Raw genomic sequence first — 15,475 nt, 5'->3', positions numbered from 1 at the left:
ATACAATAAAAGAGATAATGCGTATATTGTTATTGTCTATTGTTTCTATCGAAAAACAATCCAACTTGATAGATGAAAAACCTATATACAACACATGTTACCAAAGAGAAAGTATCTCTCGCATAAAAAACATTAGATGGCCCAAAATTTCCTGAATTCACTTACATAAGTAATAAGTTATAAGATTCTCAAAAAAAAAAAAAAAAAAAAAAGTAATAAGTTACCAATTTATTGCTGTAATTTTTCCCCCATTGAATAATCACTGCAATTACTTGAGGATTTCACGGAAGTTTCTCACCATGGTGTTAGGTCGGTTAGATAACCACTATCCAAAAGCGATTTACTTGAAGCAATCATATATATTCCCTGATCCTTCTACCCCGACATCTAAAGCCAATTTGCCATGTCACTTTCACTTGTAGAGTGAATGGAGATAGGGATTTGGTTTTGGTTTTGGAGATTTTAAAACATCATGTGTTAATTGTAATTACAGAGTAGTCATTTTTTTTTTTTTTTTTTGGATAAGAAATACGTAATTTTATTATTGTAAAGACAGATACATAACATCATGTAAAATAGAGGACTCAATGAAAGAGGGAGTTTCCTCTAACCAAGTTACATAAGAATCAATTCCTTTAGCAAAACTTGCTAGGAGATGTGCTGGTCTATTACCTTGTCTTTTAACATGTGAAAATTTAAAAGTACGGAATCCATGCAACTTGTGGTGGGTGCTGGCAATGATGTTGACAATTGAAGAATGAGTGGCAGTGGAGCCCGTGAGTGAAAGGTACACAACATGTGAGTCACTTTCAAAGATAGCATCCCTAATACCTATATCTGTTGCAAAGAGGGCAGCTTCATCCATGGCTTTTGCTTTGGCTTCCAGTGGACCTAGTGGCAGTGGTAATTTTTTACTTAAAGCAACAATCACCAAACCCAAATGGTCACGGATCACAACGCCTATGCCAACCGTTCCAGCTTGTGAAAAAACAGCAGCATCAGTGTTTATCTTGTACCACGGGTAGGCTGGTGGAACCTAGCGGTCGTCCATGGCTTCCTTGATCACGCTGGTACGGTGATGAGCAAGCTGGAATTCGTCTAGCATGAAGTGAGCTTGAGAGAGGATCTCTTTAGGTTGCTGCCTTGGATTGCCCACTCTAGTCTTGTTACGGTTGAACCACATGCACCACGATATCATAACAATGAGTTCAAGTAGTTCATGGCCGAAGTGTTGTACGAAGATCAGGTACCAGAGGAAGTCAGCAAATGTCCGATGTGAGACACCGATTTTGTCAAAAGGAATACCCGATATGCTCTATGTTTCTTTTGCCTTTGTGCACTCCCAGAAGAGGTGTCCACTAGTTTCTTCAGCTAAGTTGCATGCTTCACAAGTGGGATCAATGAATATGTGTCTATGGCATAGATTGTCTTTTGTGGGGAGGATATTGCGACAAGCTTTCCATGTAAAAGTCTTGACTTTGTTTGGAACATGAAGTCCCCAAATGGTGCGCTAGAACAACTTGTGGGTGTCTCCATCAGATGGTTCGGCCATGACCAAGCTTGTATTCATTGAGAGGGCAAGCTTATAGGCACTGTTCACTGTGAAGACTCCCCATTGTGTGTAAGCCCATATTAATCGGTCTCTCGGCTTAGGACTTCCTAGTGGGATACTCAGGATGGTGTTGACATCACCAGGGAGGAAAATTTGCTGCAGTAGGGAGGTATTCCATTCTCCAGTCACAAGGTGCATGAGGCTGGATACAGTTGAGTCCGAAGGGAGGAAACATGGTGTGGATATGATCTGGAAGTTTGTGGGTTTAGGAAGCCATCTATCTGTCTAGATGCCCACTGACGCACCATCTCCGATCTGCTATCTACATCCAGCTTTCACAACGGTTTGGGCGGCCATAATACTATGCCATGCGTAGGAAGGTTTACAACCTAGTTCAGCATGGAGGAAGTCTATGCCTAGGAAGTAGCGGGCTTGGAAGACACGGTGGACAAGAGAGCCATGATTATTTTGTAAGCACCACCCTTGTTTTGCTAGAAGGGCCAAGTTGAAGGCTTTGAGGTCATGAAAGCCTAAACCACCTTTTTCCTTGGGAGAGCACATTTTTTCCCAACTTAACCAAGCCATTTTGTTCTTTCCACTGGACTGACCCCACCAAAAGCTGCGAACCATGCGAGTCATATCATCACAAAGAGTGTCAGGAAGCTTGAAAACACTCATAGTATAGGTGGGGATTGCTTGTGCCACTGCCTTGATAAGAATTTCCCTCCCGGTTTGTGAAAGAAGTTTTTCCTTCCATCCCAAGAGTTTTGTATTGAGTCTCTCCTTTAAGGCATGGAAGGTGTTCACCTTTGATCGTCCGACTAGGGATGGGAGACCTAGGTAGGTTTCATGCTGCCTAATAACTTCTGCCCTAAAGAGATTTTTAATGTCCTCTTGGATGTCATGTGGAGTGTTTCTGCTGAAGAAAAGGGAGGTCTTTTCTTGGTTCAACTGATGTCCTGAGGCATGTTCATAAGTAGTGAGAATGTGGTCCAGGTGATTGCACTGTTCAATGGTGGCTTGGCAGAAGATAATACTGTCATCCGCAAAGAATAAGTGGGATATGTGAGGGCCTTGAGGGCAGGCAGCAACACCTTGGAGTAGGCCATTGTCCATAGATTTGCGAATCATAGCTGATAATCCTTCTGCACAGAAAAGAACAAAAAAGGAGATATGGGGTCCCCTTGTCTTAAACCCCTAGTGGGGTTTATATGACCTTGGGGTGTGCCATTAATCTTTATGGAATATGTAACAAAGCTAACACATTGCATCATAAGAGCCACCCATTTATTGTTGAAACCCATTTTTAGCATGATCTGCTTAAGACAGTCCCACTCTACACGGTCAAAGGCCTTACTCATGTTAAGTTTTAAAGCCATCTCCCCAATACGGCCACTTCTTTTTTGGTTTAGGTAATGCATGGTTTCAAAGGCTACTAAAACATTATCAGTAATGAGACGGTCAGACATAAAGGCACTCTGATTCTCACTAATGATAGAAGGGAAGAAGCGTTTTAGGCGGTTTGCAATGACCTTTGAGGTGAGTCTAGAGATGAAATTACTAAGACTTATGGGTCTATATTGGGTTATCTTTGTGGGATTTTTTATTTTTGGGATGAGGACAATATGTGTTTCATTGAATTTTGGTGGAATAATACCCAAGTTTAGAAAATCCAACACAGTTTTTGTGACACACTCACCCGTTAAAGACCAAAAATGTTGATAAAAGAGAGGGGGCATACCATTAAGACCAGGAGATTTTTTTGGATGCATCTGTTTGAGTGCTCTGTGGACCTCATCTGGGCTGAACTCACATGTCAGGTATTCATTCATAGCTTTAGTGACAACCGGTTGGATAACATCAAGGAGGGCGACCATATCAGTTGTGCCATTTGACCGAAAGATTGAGGTAAAATAATCTAGAATGATGGCCTCTACTGCGTCGTCATCCTCTTGCCAGTTCCCAGCTGAGTCACTGAGGCCTTGGATGAGATTTCATTGTTTGCGATTTGAAGCTTTTTGGTGGAAAAAATTTGTGTTCCGATCACCATTAGTAATCCACATGCTTCCCGATCGCTGATGCCATATTGTGTTCTCTGCATCAAGCCAACAGTTCAAAGCTTTATGGACCTCATGAATCTCATCCTCATTGTTGATAGGCTGTCTCTCTAGGGCTTGTAACTTCTTAGTCAGTCTATCAACCTGTCTCCCAACATGGCCAGAATCAGTTTTATTCCACGTTGAAAGCTTTGCACGGCAGCTATCAAGACAATTGGTGATTTGGGCTCCGTTGGGTTTGTATAAACCTTCAAGCCAAGCTTCCTGAACGACATCGGCACAACCTAGGCTTCGCAGCCACATTGCCACAAAACGGAACAAAGGCTTAGTAAAGCGGCGGTGGTGTCTGGAACTGGGAAGATGGACAGAGAGCATGGAGTGATCCGAGGTGGACATAGCTAAATGGTGGACAGTGGCACCTTGAAAGGAGGAGTTCCAGGCTGAGTTGGCTAAGGCACAATCTAAGCGGATGTGAATCCGCCCTTCAGTTGGGTGGTTTCTAGACTAGGTGAATGGAGAGCCAAAGAAACCAAGGTCTCTGAGTTCACATGTATTAATGGCTCTATGGAAGCGTTCCATCTGCCGGAAAGGACGTGGGCTGCCGCCATGTTTTTCAGAGCGATATAGGATCTCGTTGAAGTCACCAAGATAGAGCCAAGGGAGGTTATTTGATCGGCTAAGAGACTCAAGAAGAGTCCAAGTCTCCTCACGTTTGCTTGTGTCCGGGTGCCCGTAAAATCCTGTCAGTCTCCACTTTGAACCTGTTTTAGCACAAAGAACGTAGGCATCAATAAACCAACGAGAAAAATTTTGCACATGTACTTGAGTACCTAGATTCCATAATAAGGCCAGACCACCACTCTAGCCATTGCTTGAGACCACTAGGCCCTGATTGTAATCCCAGTATTGTTTCTTTGCATTCTATTGTTCAGTAGTGAGTTTTGTCTCCATTAAGAAGACATAAATGGGAGCTTCTTGGGTCCATGCTCTCTTGAGAGCATTAACTATGCGGGGGTTCCCAAGCCCCCGACAGTTCCAGCTTAAAATACTCATTGGACCCGGCGGTCCTGCTTAGCAGGCACCGCCGATTCCATGGTGTGAACTGTAAGTTGGTTTGTAGTTGTTTCATCATTCAACTTTTGTTTCTTGTCTAGAGATGTGCCATGCATGCCATGCAATGCCTCCACTTTTCTTTTTGGTCCAATAGTGGGCAACGTAATATCACTAGTGTCCATCACATGCTTGGCATGCTCAAGTCTTTTCCATGTACCACGTGTAGTGCATAAGGTATTTGGTGAGGTGATAGTATGGCAGGTTGCATTGGTTTGTGGGGATGGAAGAGAGCGGGTATCAGTAGGAAGAGGGAAATCAGGGATCTCATTAAGAGGTGGGGTCCCTAGATCAAGGATATCTTTTGGTGAGGCAGCTGGTTGAGATATTGTGGGAAAGAAATTTAAATTATTGTCAATGTCCGTTAAATGCGCATTGAATAGATTTGTGTCAACCAAAATATCAGTAACAGTAGGCATTGATTGGGAGACCGTTGCTGAGTTTGCGGGTGAATTTATGGTTGTTTCCAAAGTGGGTTGGCATGGTGGCGCAGAGTTGGCCGACGGTGTCGGTGGTGGAGGTGTGGTGGTTTGGGTCGACGATGTCGATGGTGGGGGTGTGGTGGCTTTGGCAGTGGGAGGGGAAGGTTTTGGGCGTAGGCTATGGGATGGGCCATGTGTAGGAGTGGTGGCTGGTATGGTTTTGTTGTTAACAATTTGTGGTTGTTGGATGTTGGTCAATGCGGTGCGTAGCTAGGGTCCGTATTGTTGGTCATCTCTGTTCATGGTACCATCATTACCTGTCCATAGAGTACAATCCTTCTCATCATGATTGAGTAGGCCACACCAGTAGCAGAAAATAGGTAGGCGCTTGTATTGAAAAGACACCCAATGGGGTTGCGAGTTGCCAAGGTTGACCATTCAGCCCTTGCAAAGTGGTTGGTTAATATCTATATGGACCCTGACCCTGAGATAGCGTCCTCGACATTCGCTGTTGGGTGATGTATCAACCTATTCCACTCTGCCCAATGTTTGCCCTATGGCTTCAGCGTTGGCTTTAATCATACGACGGAGAGGCAGGTTGTGTATTTGAACCCAGAAAGAAGCGTCGTCGAAAGTTGCATCGTCCACCGATTCATCTTCCTTGGGTTTGTATAAACCCATCAAGTATTTATCAAAGGACCATGGTCCCTGTGATAGAATCTTTAGAGAGTCAGCTTCATTTTCAAAGAGTAGCAGAGCGGTATTGGAGCCTAGATCACAGATTTCAAAATTCTGGATTGAACGCCACATACTCCGGAGCGTGCGTGACAGAGCTTCTATGCTAACTCTGCGTTTCGTGAAGAGATGTGCAACAAGAACTTTGCTGTTGTCTTCCACGGTGAGGCTGAGGGTGACTGTACTACTCTCCCTTGTGTTGAGGGAGAGGTGTTCACATTGTCCAGCGAGGTCGTCCATGTGTATGGCACAAGGAAAGGGAAGGATGAGAAAAAGGTGAGAAGAGTGGGTGTTGAAAGGAAAAGAAAAAGAAAAACCGGGTTTCCATCGAGATGGGAAAAGAGAGCCCTAGTCAAAGACGAGGGACAGGGTTTTCATCTGCATGGACTCTTGAGAGAGACCTGTGGAGAGAAAAAAACTAGAGTAGTCATTAATTATAGAGAAATGCTACATCTACAATATTTTCTTAACACTTTTTTAATAAGTCATATGTGATAAGTTGTTATTGGTTCTAATTTGAATTCACAACTTAAATTACTTTTTTTTTCCCCCACCCATAACAATCAGTAACAACTTGAAACTTAAGATTTGTTGTGAAAAAATTGTGGACATTTTATTTCTCGTAATTATATGACTGTTCTCCTATGCAAATAAAATAGTAATTAAAATTAGACCATGCTCAACGAATTTAATTTCTAGAGGAATAATTCAAAATTTGAAAGAAAACGAAGTAGAGTCCTGATTTGACTTGACTTAGAGCCAAATATTCTGGAAGCTTGGATCTTACGACTAGTGGCAATTCTCCTGGTATAGCCAAATTTACAGCCTTGAGTTTTATTTATCAAAGATAAGGTATGGGATCTAAACCATCTCCATCTTCGCTAGCAAGTACCGAAAGGAGAAGATTGGAGATTAGGACCTAATGGCTAACATTATGGACAAGTACAACTCTATTATATTCTCTACACTAAATTAACATCCCTACAAATAAATAAAATTATCAAGGGACAAATAGTGTCTTCAATGATGGGCCTAATAGCTTAATGAGATGGGCCTTTTGGAGTACTGCTTCAAAGCTAATATATAAAACGTCTCCTTCTTTTCTTTTCTTTTTTTCTCTTCTTTTATTATTATTATTATTATTATTATTTGAGAAACAAAACGTCTCCTTCTACTATAATTCTTTCAAAACCAGCACGGGCATATTTTACAAAAAATTATCAAGTCTATCAAGAGGATTGTTGAAATGGTTATTCCAACCAATGAAATAATCTCACTTATGCAAATGTATGAGTCAAATTCCTAATCAGCATAACAATTAAAGATAAAATTAAAAACTACTAGGTGATGTCACATTTGCACAGATAACAACATTTTATTGGTTAGAACTTAGAAAGATAAGGAGGACTACTTTAGCAATCCTTTGATGGACTTAATGATTTCTCCACATTGTACGAAGAAAAAAAAAAAAAAGACTAATAAAACTTTCTTCCAAAGAGGATTACCAGCATTTTTCTCTTTGATCCATGCCTTCAAAACCTTACTAGTACTATTTTCGTATCAGCAAATGGCAGCAAGAGTCGACTTTATTTGGTTAATAGTTGCATCAAAATTATACTTGACTTAGCCCATGAGAGGAGGAATTAATAACGATGGGATTTCTTTTTTGTCATAAATTATGGTTGACAATTTGTACCGTTCGCCAAAAGAAAATATGTTCGAGAATAAGCACCCTCTGCCTCGCGTGGCTCAATATGCACCAATGAAATAGCCTTTGATTTGCTCATGTCAAAAGATTTAATGACCTAAGTCCTAACAACTAACAAGAAAAGACTTGTTCAGATGCATCGGAAAATTATTCTTCAAAAAAAAAAAAGTCAAATCCATGCATTTTTTTCTATCTCTTTTTTTTTTTTTTTGGATGGTGGAGTTCGAAACTTCGAACGTAATGAGGAGTTGTATTAGAATTTGAAAATTGTTCTTTCTTGCCAAAAAAAAGGGGGTAAAATATAAAAGAACAAGAAAAGGAAACTGAGTTTATAGGAAATGTTCTTTATCTTTCTTGCGTTCATGGATATAGCCAAGGTTCTTTGAACTCCACAAACATGTTTTGTGTTTTGTGTGTGTGTGTTTTTTATGTGATTTATTTCATTAATCCCATCGTGGAAATGGCTCTGCCGGCACAACATAACCATTGACTGGCAAACTACCTTTGAAATCAAGAGTACAGAGTTTGGAAGGGCAAAGGTTATGAATGCCTTTGTCTTATTTATGTTTTAAGGGAAGGAATTTAAATATAATTATTAGAAAAGATAAAATATAACTCTATACTATGTTAGAAATAGTTAAGACATAATTATGATAACATATCATAGATAAAGTTATTAATTTATTATATAATGATCATGTATATGAAAAATGGTTTAGTTAATGAGTGTTCTTAGAGCATTTGTTAATGTATCATTTTAGGAAAGTTTTAATATCACTTTTATATAAAAAATTGTAAAAAAAAAATCAATTACTTTTTATTTTTCTAAAAAAAAATTTTAAAAAAAATTTCTAAACCAATACCTTTCGGGTATTTATTAACATTTTCCTATTAGAAAAAATGAAGAGAGAGAGAGAGATTAACGTGGTTCAGTTTTAGAGGCTTCCTTTAAAAGGTAAATGCCCTTAATTACAACATGTTTACTATATAAGCTCTATGTATTGCACTAAGCCCAATGAAAGGTATATATAGTAGACTAAAATTTCTAGACTAATAATAAACAAACAATGGTTCTAATACTTGAACTATAAGTAAGATTAGGATTATTCTATTTCAAGTAAAATTAATATTACTTTATTTGTAAGACTACTTTATTTGCACTCTAACAATGTGTTTGGATTTTTTGGGGGGAGGGGGGGGGGGGGAAGTTCTCTCATTTAATTTTTTCTTTATAAATATTTATTTATTTTTTTTAAGAAAGGGGGAAGGATTTGAGACGGGTCAAACCCTTTTATTTTTAATTGCCCCAATTTGGGAAAATCTAGAGGGGGAGGAGTTCTAATTTAATGATTTCATATATATTAAGTATAGAATTCAATAAAGGAAGTGTATACTTATCCATCAGCGGCATGGAAATTATTGGTATAATTGTCCAGAAGTCCTAAATTAGAATTTCCTTGAAGTAGGCATATGCATAATTGGTAAAAGAGCTGACCATACCATTAGTCGCACCAAATTGGTCTAGATGCTTCATTTTTTATTTTTTATTTTATTTTTAATTTTTTAGAAATTCTACTCTAACCTAATTTAAGTGTATATGTGTGTGAAACTCCCCTCTAGAGATTTGAACCCTGGCATTTACCCCCCACACTCTACAAGCACTTACACGTGTGGAGTGACCATTACACTAAGAGTGTTCGGTGGTGGTTTAGATGCTTTTGATAGTGGATCATGAATGATCCCTATCTAAATTTTTTTTATTATATGTATCGGGTATATACAATATCCTTCTTACATGGAGATGGATCTCTTAAGTGTGGATGTTGCCTCCATATGAGAAAGATATTATATATCCTTGTTCTACCAAATATCTATATAAGACAACTTTGGTTATCAACCTTTGGTACATTTTAGCATCCAAAGAAAAGTTTTTTTTTTTTTTTTTTTTTGGAGAGAAAGCTTTTTTAAAGAAAAAAAAATAGTTTTTTTTTTTTTTCTGTATTTAATTGTAACTTCGAAAATTATCCCCAAAAAAATTTATTGTCATTTGATTCACATAAAAAATCATTTATATTTCAAATAGGCACAATGATTACAGAGGTGACGGTAATAAGGGCGACATCTATGGTGTTTGCAGCAGTGAAGGTGGTGTCAATGAGAGTTTGGATGGAATTAATGGAGAGGGCATAAAACAATGACCAAATATTTTTTATTTCCTAAAAACAGTTCCTGTTTTCTATCTATTTTGTCTTGTTCATCATCGAGTATAAAAACAAAATATTTTTTTTTTTTGTTAATTCTTGTTTTCTATAGTATAATACTAGAAAATGCGACATATTTTTTGTTGAAACAAACGAAGCACGACGGTTTTGGACCATTGGTTAAAAACATAATCTACGTATCACCATTTGTTTAGTTCAAACGTAGCAATAGGTGACTGGCTGACTGCTATAACAAGCTAGTCGTACTTGGAAATTTCTTGATTGATCTTTTTGCTCTTCCATTCAACTAAAAAAAAAAGCTTTTGGCTCTTCCACCCATGCCTATTGAAGTGTTCAAGATAAAACTAGTAATCCATGCGGAGTAAATATATTACAGAACGCCTTTTATTAGTAAGAAGGCAAAGTCAAAAGTAGTCAACATAAATAATATAGCATAGGAATATAAGAGATTACAATACATATAGTACAACAGGCATAAAAGTATATTCCTTAATCCTTATACATTTAATTACTGGTGCTTCCATGGAAGGCATTGAAGCTTGGGGCAAGAAGAGTCCCAGGTGCTCCTGCATTCACCTTTTATTCCATCACAACACTTGCACTCAATCCCAAGTGTTGCAACAAAGTTATTTAAGCGCCCTGTAAATTTAATCACAAGTTTGTTATTCCCTTAATAATAGAAAAAAAAATGGCCAATCATCAACTCTATTAGCTCTAAATGAAAACAACACGTTATGACCACAAGACTTAATAATGATATGCTATTCTATATGTTGACTAGGTGCATGGTTGTTCTTCTGCTTACCTTTCTGAAGTGTCAATGGCCTGGCTTCTAACTCTCTTGGCTGTTGAAGCATGGCAACGATCATACAGAACCAGAAAAAGAGCCAAAAACACTTGGGCATAGCCATTTCCACTTCTAATTTAATTTGGACTAATAAATTCTATACGCACATAGGAAGTTAGTCACAAAAGAGCTCTATATAGTATATATATATACTAATATTGTGGGGGCATGGCTTTTTCTTTTTGAATGGTGTGGGAATTCGATCTAGAAATCAAAATAGCCGACACACCACGCGTTACCCTTTCTCTTAAGTTTCTAGAGGGGGACTTCTTAAAAAAGTTTCTAGAGGGTGGGCCAGAGAGAGAGAGAGAGGTTTCCAATTCATCAAGTTTTGTTTAGGGTCCCACCCTGGTGAATGTGGACATTAGGAAAAATACAGGCTCAATTATGGATTTTTTTGGCTACTTTTGCATGTTTTCTTTCCTTTGATTGATATCTTTTTACATCTTAAGGCTTATGTGAAACTGACAACATTAACGTATCTTTAAAGTTGTAAATATTTAATTCAAGCTCATGAACCATTTTCATTTTGTGTTAGTACTTGGAAAAAACACAACCTTAAATCTAAAAATGAGTTACTTGTGTGTAAACTGAAAGTTGACTACTGAACCAGCTTAGTCACTTATGAAATTCTATTAGGGGCACTTCAGCATTGTTCCCTAAAATAAGAATAATTTTCTCTACTGTCATTATGCCTAAGAATAGATATAGGGATGTAACTTTTTCTACAATTATGTTCAGAACTTGTTAAAGTAGCATATTATAAATAATGAAGAATAAAATAATATAAATGATGGGTTCAAAATTGAAACATAAATAAATAGCATTCAACTTAGTATCTAATAAACTTCATTCACAATCCTATAAACTACTTTATCAATTTAAAATGCATTAAAATATTTTATAATCTTTTCTTTTAGAGAGTTTCAATCTATAACATCCATTCTTAATAATTGTTCTTTATTATCATGTTAAGAATCTTAATTGATTTTTGGTGTAAGCGAAGATTAAGCCCTACATTTCTTATTCGACAACAATAATCTTTACCAATTAAGTTAACTGAAACTCACAAATATGAAACGTATAGTTTGCTCCATAATTGTCCCAAGTGTGAATGACTAAGTTTATTTTCGGATCCTTTGTTCACGTATGTAATCATTTCTACTAGTGTCTCACTCTAGCTGTCCTGCATGATTAAAATATTTCGACTACCGTTCAAGTCCTTTTCTTTTCAAGATTTCATCTCAAAACGCGAAAAGAACAAGAATCTGATCCTTTTTCAGTCAAGGGAAAGGAGATTTTTCTTCTAAGTCATGGAGAGACTTAGGCACCGAAAGAAAGACCTACGTTTGATCATAGAGTAGAAAACGAGAGGAAGATCTGACAAATGAAGAGTAAATTGATATTTTCTTCAGTTTGATCAAGGAAAAAAATTAAGAGAAAAATAATTTCTCATTTGAATTGATCCCAATATTATCCGACCAAAGATATTATCAAAATTTCTTTTCAACATGATAAGTGGTTGTATACTTAGTATGGAGGGAGAGTGATAATTATCTCATGCAACTTAATCTCTTACAACAAATAAATGATATAAATTGGATGTAGAAAGGGATCTAACAAATTCTTTAAAAATTCGAGAAATAAGACAGAAATAATATGAGATGCGACAAACAAGTTGTGTGATATAATCAATTTACTCCTAATTCTCCTCAAAAAAAAAAAAAAAAAACTCCTAATTGATGATCTCCAATTTCATATATTATTAATGGTATTTCAATATATAAGGATAATGAGAGTAAATTACAAAACTCCTAAAAATGACTGAGTCATGATTTGACTATAAAGAAGACAATGTATGTACAAATATATGCATTTGCACGCACTACATAAATATAGACTATAGACTATATTTGAGGTGAATACAAAATATAAAATATCATTCATGTGTATATTATGTGATATTTTAATACAAAAAGATCTACAAAATGATAGAATATATACTATATTTTATTTATCTATTAAGGATTTTATTTATATACTAAGTATTTTTTTTTTCTATTAATAAGCTGTTTTCAAAATCAAAATTCCATTAATGAATGAAATCATTTTTAATAGTTTAACATACACTAAATATTATTTTGAGAAGAAAAAATTAAGTAAATAATTTGAGGTCCTATTAGGTCGGTTTTTTTTTTTTTTTTTTTTTTTTTTTTTTAGTTTATAGTATTCTTTTCACAGGTTTTGGACCTTAACCTTGATAAAATATTTATGAATGAAAATATTTTTAATAGTTTGACAGACACTAAGTAGTATTTTGAGAAGAAAAGAATTACATAATAATATGAGGTCCTATTAATTTTTTTTATCTTTTTATTTTTATTTTTAAATGTTACTTTTTTTTTGAAAGATAACAATAATGTTTTATTTTTACAGGTTTTGGACCTTAACTTTGATAAAATAGAAAATATATTTCTTTCTTTTAAAAAACAAAGAACTTTGACATATTCAAAGAGAGAATAGTATATTGATTATAAATTTATAAGTAAAATAGAAAATTTTTTAATATATTAAAATATAAGAAAATAACAAAAAAAAAATCAATTTATAACCAGAGAAGGAGACAAATGTTATATGATAACTATTTTTCTTTTTCTTTTTTTTTTTGGCGGGTCAGAGGGGCAATTGCCCCCCTGCTGGCTCCGCCTATGACTCCTGGCAGGTCACTTGGATCAAGAATTGAAGATTATAGGGCGAAGAATTAAGACTAAAAAATTAAAAAACTCTTCTTGTTTTATTTGTTTCCCTAGATCTTGCCTTGTTCCTCACTCTTTGATTTACAACAAATTACAAATAGTTAGTTGTTGTTGGTTCAAATTTCAAACTAAAACTAAGATTACTTTTTTGTCCCAACAATAACAACTAGTAACAATTTGCTACTTAGAATTTGTTGTAAAAATGTTGTAGACATATCATTTCTCTTCTTAATAAGGTCATGTTAATGGATGCTTTTAGAGTAATTTAAAAAAAAAAAAAATTATGGGAAGGATAATTGCTAATAAACCATAATAAAAAAGTTTTTATACCACTTTCATGAGAAATATAAAAACTGCCAACAATATTTATTATTTTATCATTCTTTTAACAAAATGTTTCTAAAAATAGCTCTTAACAAAATATTAATATTTCCCATAAATAGTGTCGGCTCCACACTATAAGTAGTTGATATAGTTGCCTAAGGCCCTAAGTAAAAAAAGGCCCCAAATTTTAATTTAATTAAGCCCAAATATTAACCAATAAATAAAATAATATATTTTTTTCAAATGAAAACAAAGAAAAAAAAGTAGAAATGCTACGTTCATAACACTTTTACAACAAAAAAAATAATTCAATGATGGGTTCAAATTAGAACCGGTAACAACTTTTCACCTACGATTTGTTGTGAAAAATATTGTGAATTTAACACCTCTCAAAAGAAAAAATAATAAGAGTAATACACAAAAAAATTCATAACATTTTTCACAATAATTGAATTGACAAACTTTTACTAGTTCTGACCTAGATCCACTACTAACATTGCTCTTTTACTTATCACTATCAATCTACCATATTAACAAGTGTGAAAATTTTTATGTCTATAGACTTTCTTAAAAAAAAAAAAAAAAATCTACGTAATTCTTGTTAATTAGTAATAATTTTACATTTAAAACAAGATAATAGAGTTTATGTAATATTTAAATTTTTTTAAAAATCATATTTAAATATATAAAAAACTTAAATTTCAGTTTTCACCTTAGTCTCCTAAGGCTAAATGCATCAAGCTGAGCCTGGCTATCAAAAAAAATGCAATGAAAGTCAGTGACCATGAAAATGGCCCTAAATAGAATATGAAGTATGAACAACTTGAAAATAATAATTATATGATGACGATGGCAATGACAGATGATGACGAAGTGGGGGATGATTGATTGAGCTTCTACAGCTGGAAATTTAAGCGTAGTTGTCAATCTAATTCCCAATCTGGTATATTATTCTGTCTAGGAATGTCAATAAACATTCTCAATATGGACCTAGCCCAATTAGGGATGACTCCACCCGGGTCCCGACTTGGGTTTGAACCCATTTAATTCCATGACCCAGTTATATGTTTCAGGTTCCATTCGAGCTATCTTGGGTAGAGTGGGCCTGTTATATTTGCTAAGCTCATCTTAGCCCGTTTATAAGACCCGGCATGAGACTGATCCTAAGGCCTCAATTATAACTTCTTTTTTTTTTTTTTGAGTAAAGCCTCAATTATAACTTATTAACGCTATAGCCTCACCCCATATTGTGATTTAACCCCTACAAATTCCATATTTTGTAACCTTTCTATTATTTTTTTTTGTTGATAGTATTATAGCTTAATTAGCATCTCTCTATACACAAAGTGTTTGGAGAGGTGCTGATTAAGGTTAGTTTGGCTGCATAAAATTTGCGCAACTTCATTTTTTTTTTTGGGGTAAAAGTGCAACTTCAATTTTTAGTGGAAATCACAGTTGAAGATGTACCTACAGAAAAAAAAAAAAAAAAAAAATTGACATAATATAATCACCCAGATATAAGGCTCTTTCCTTGAAACACTAAGTTTTATAATTTGTTTCAAATGTAAATGAAACATCTTATTGTAATACAGAGTTTTTTTTATTTTTTTCAAACTTAATAATAAGTTATCAAGGCAATATTCTAATTCTGTGATTATTGACATTGCTTGCAAGTGGGGCCTCAGTCTCCAATCTAGATCTATCAATAATATGATGGACTCCATGTGGCCTAACAATGCTAT

At 35.5% G+C, this 15,475-nt stretch overlaps 1 long non-coding RNA gene across 1 annotated transcript; it reads right to left on the bottom strand.

Moving 5' to 3' along the window:
- Positions 1 to 10,136: 10,136 nt before the first annotated feature.
- On the bottom strand, positions 10,137 to 10,947 carry LOC126697604 (uncharacterized). Its single transcript, XR_007646232.1, has 2 exons — positions 10,612 to 10,947; positions 10,137 to 10,445 (listed from the first exon to the last, which is right to left on the bottom strand). It is a non-coding gene; the product is annotated as an uncharacterized LOC126697604 (long non-coding RNA).
- Positions 10,948 to 15,475: the final 4,528 nt, after the last annotated feature.

Source organism: Quercus robur, chromosome 8 (assembly GCF_932294415.1).
Source record: "Quercus robur chromosome 8, dhQueRobu3.1, whole genome shotgun sequence".
Lineage (NCBI taxonomy): Eukaryota > Viridiplantae > Streptophyta > Magnoliopsida > Fagales > Fagaceae > Quercus > Quercus robur.
Note: the sequence above shows the minus strand (reverse complement) of the source record. Positions and strands in the feature narration are given on the sequence as shown.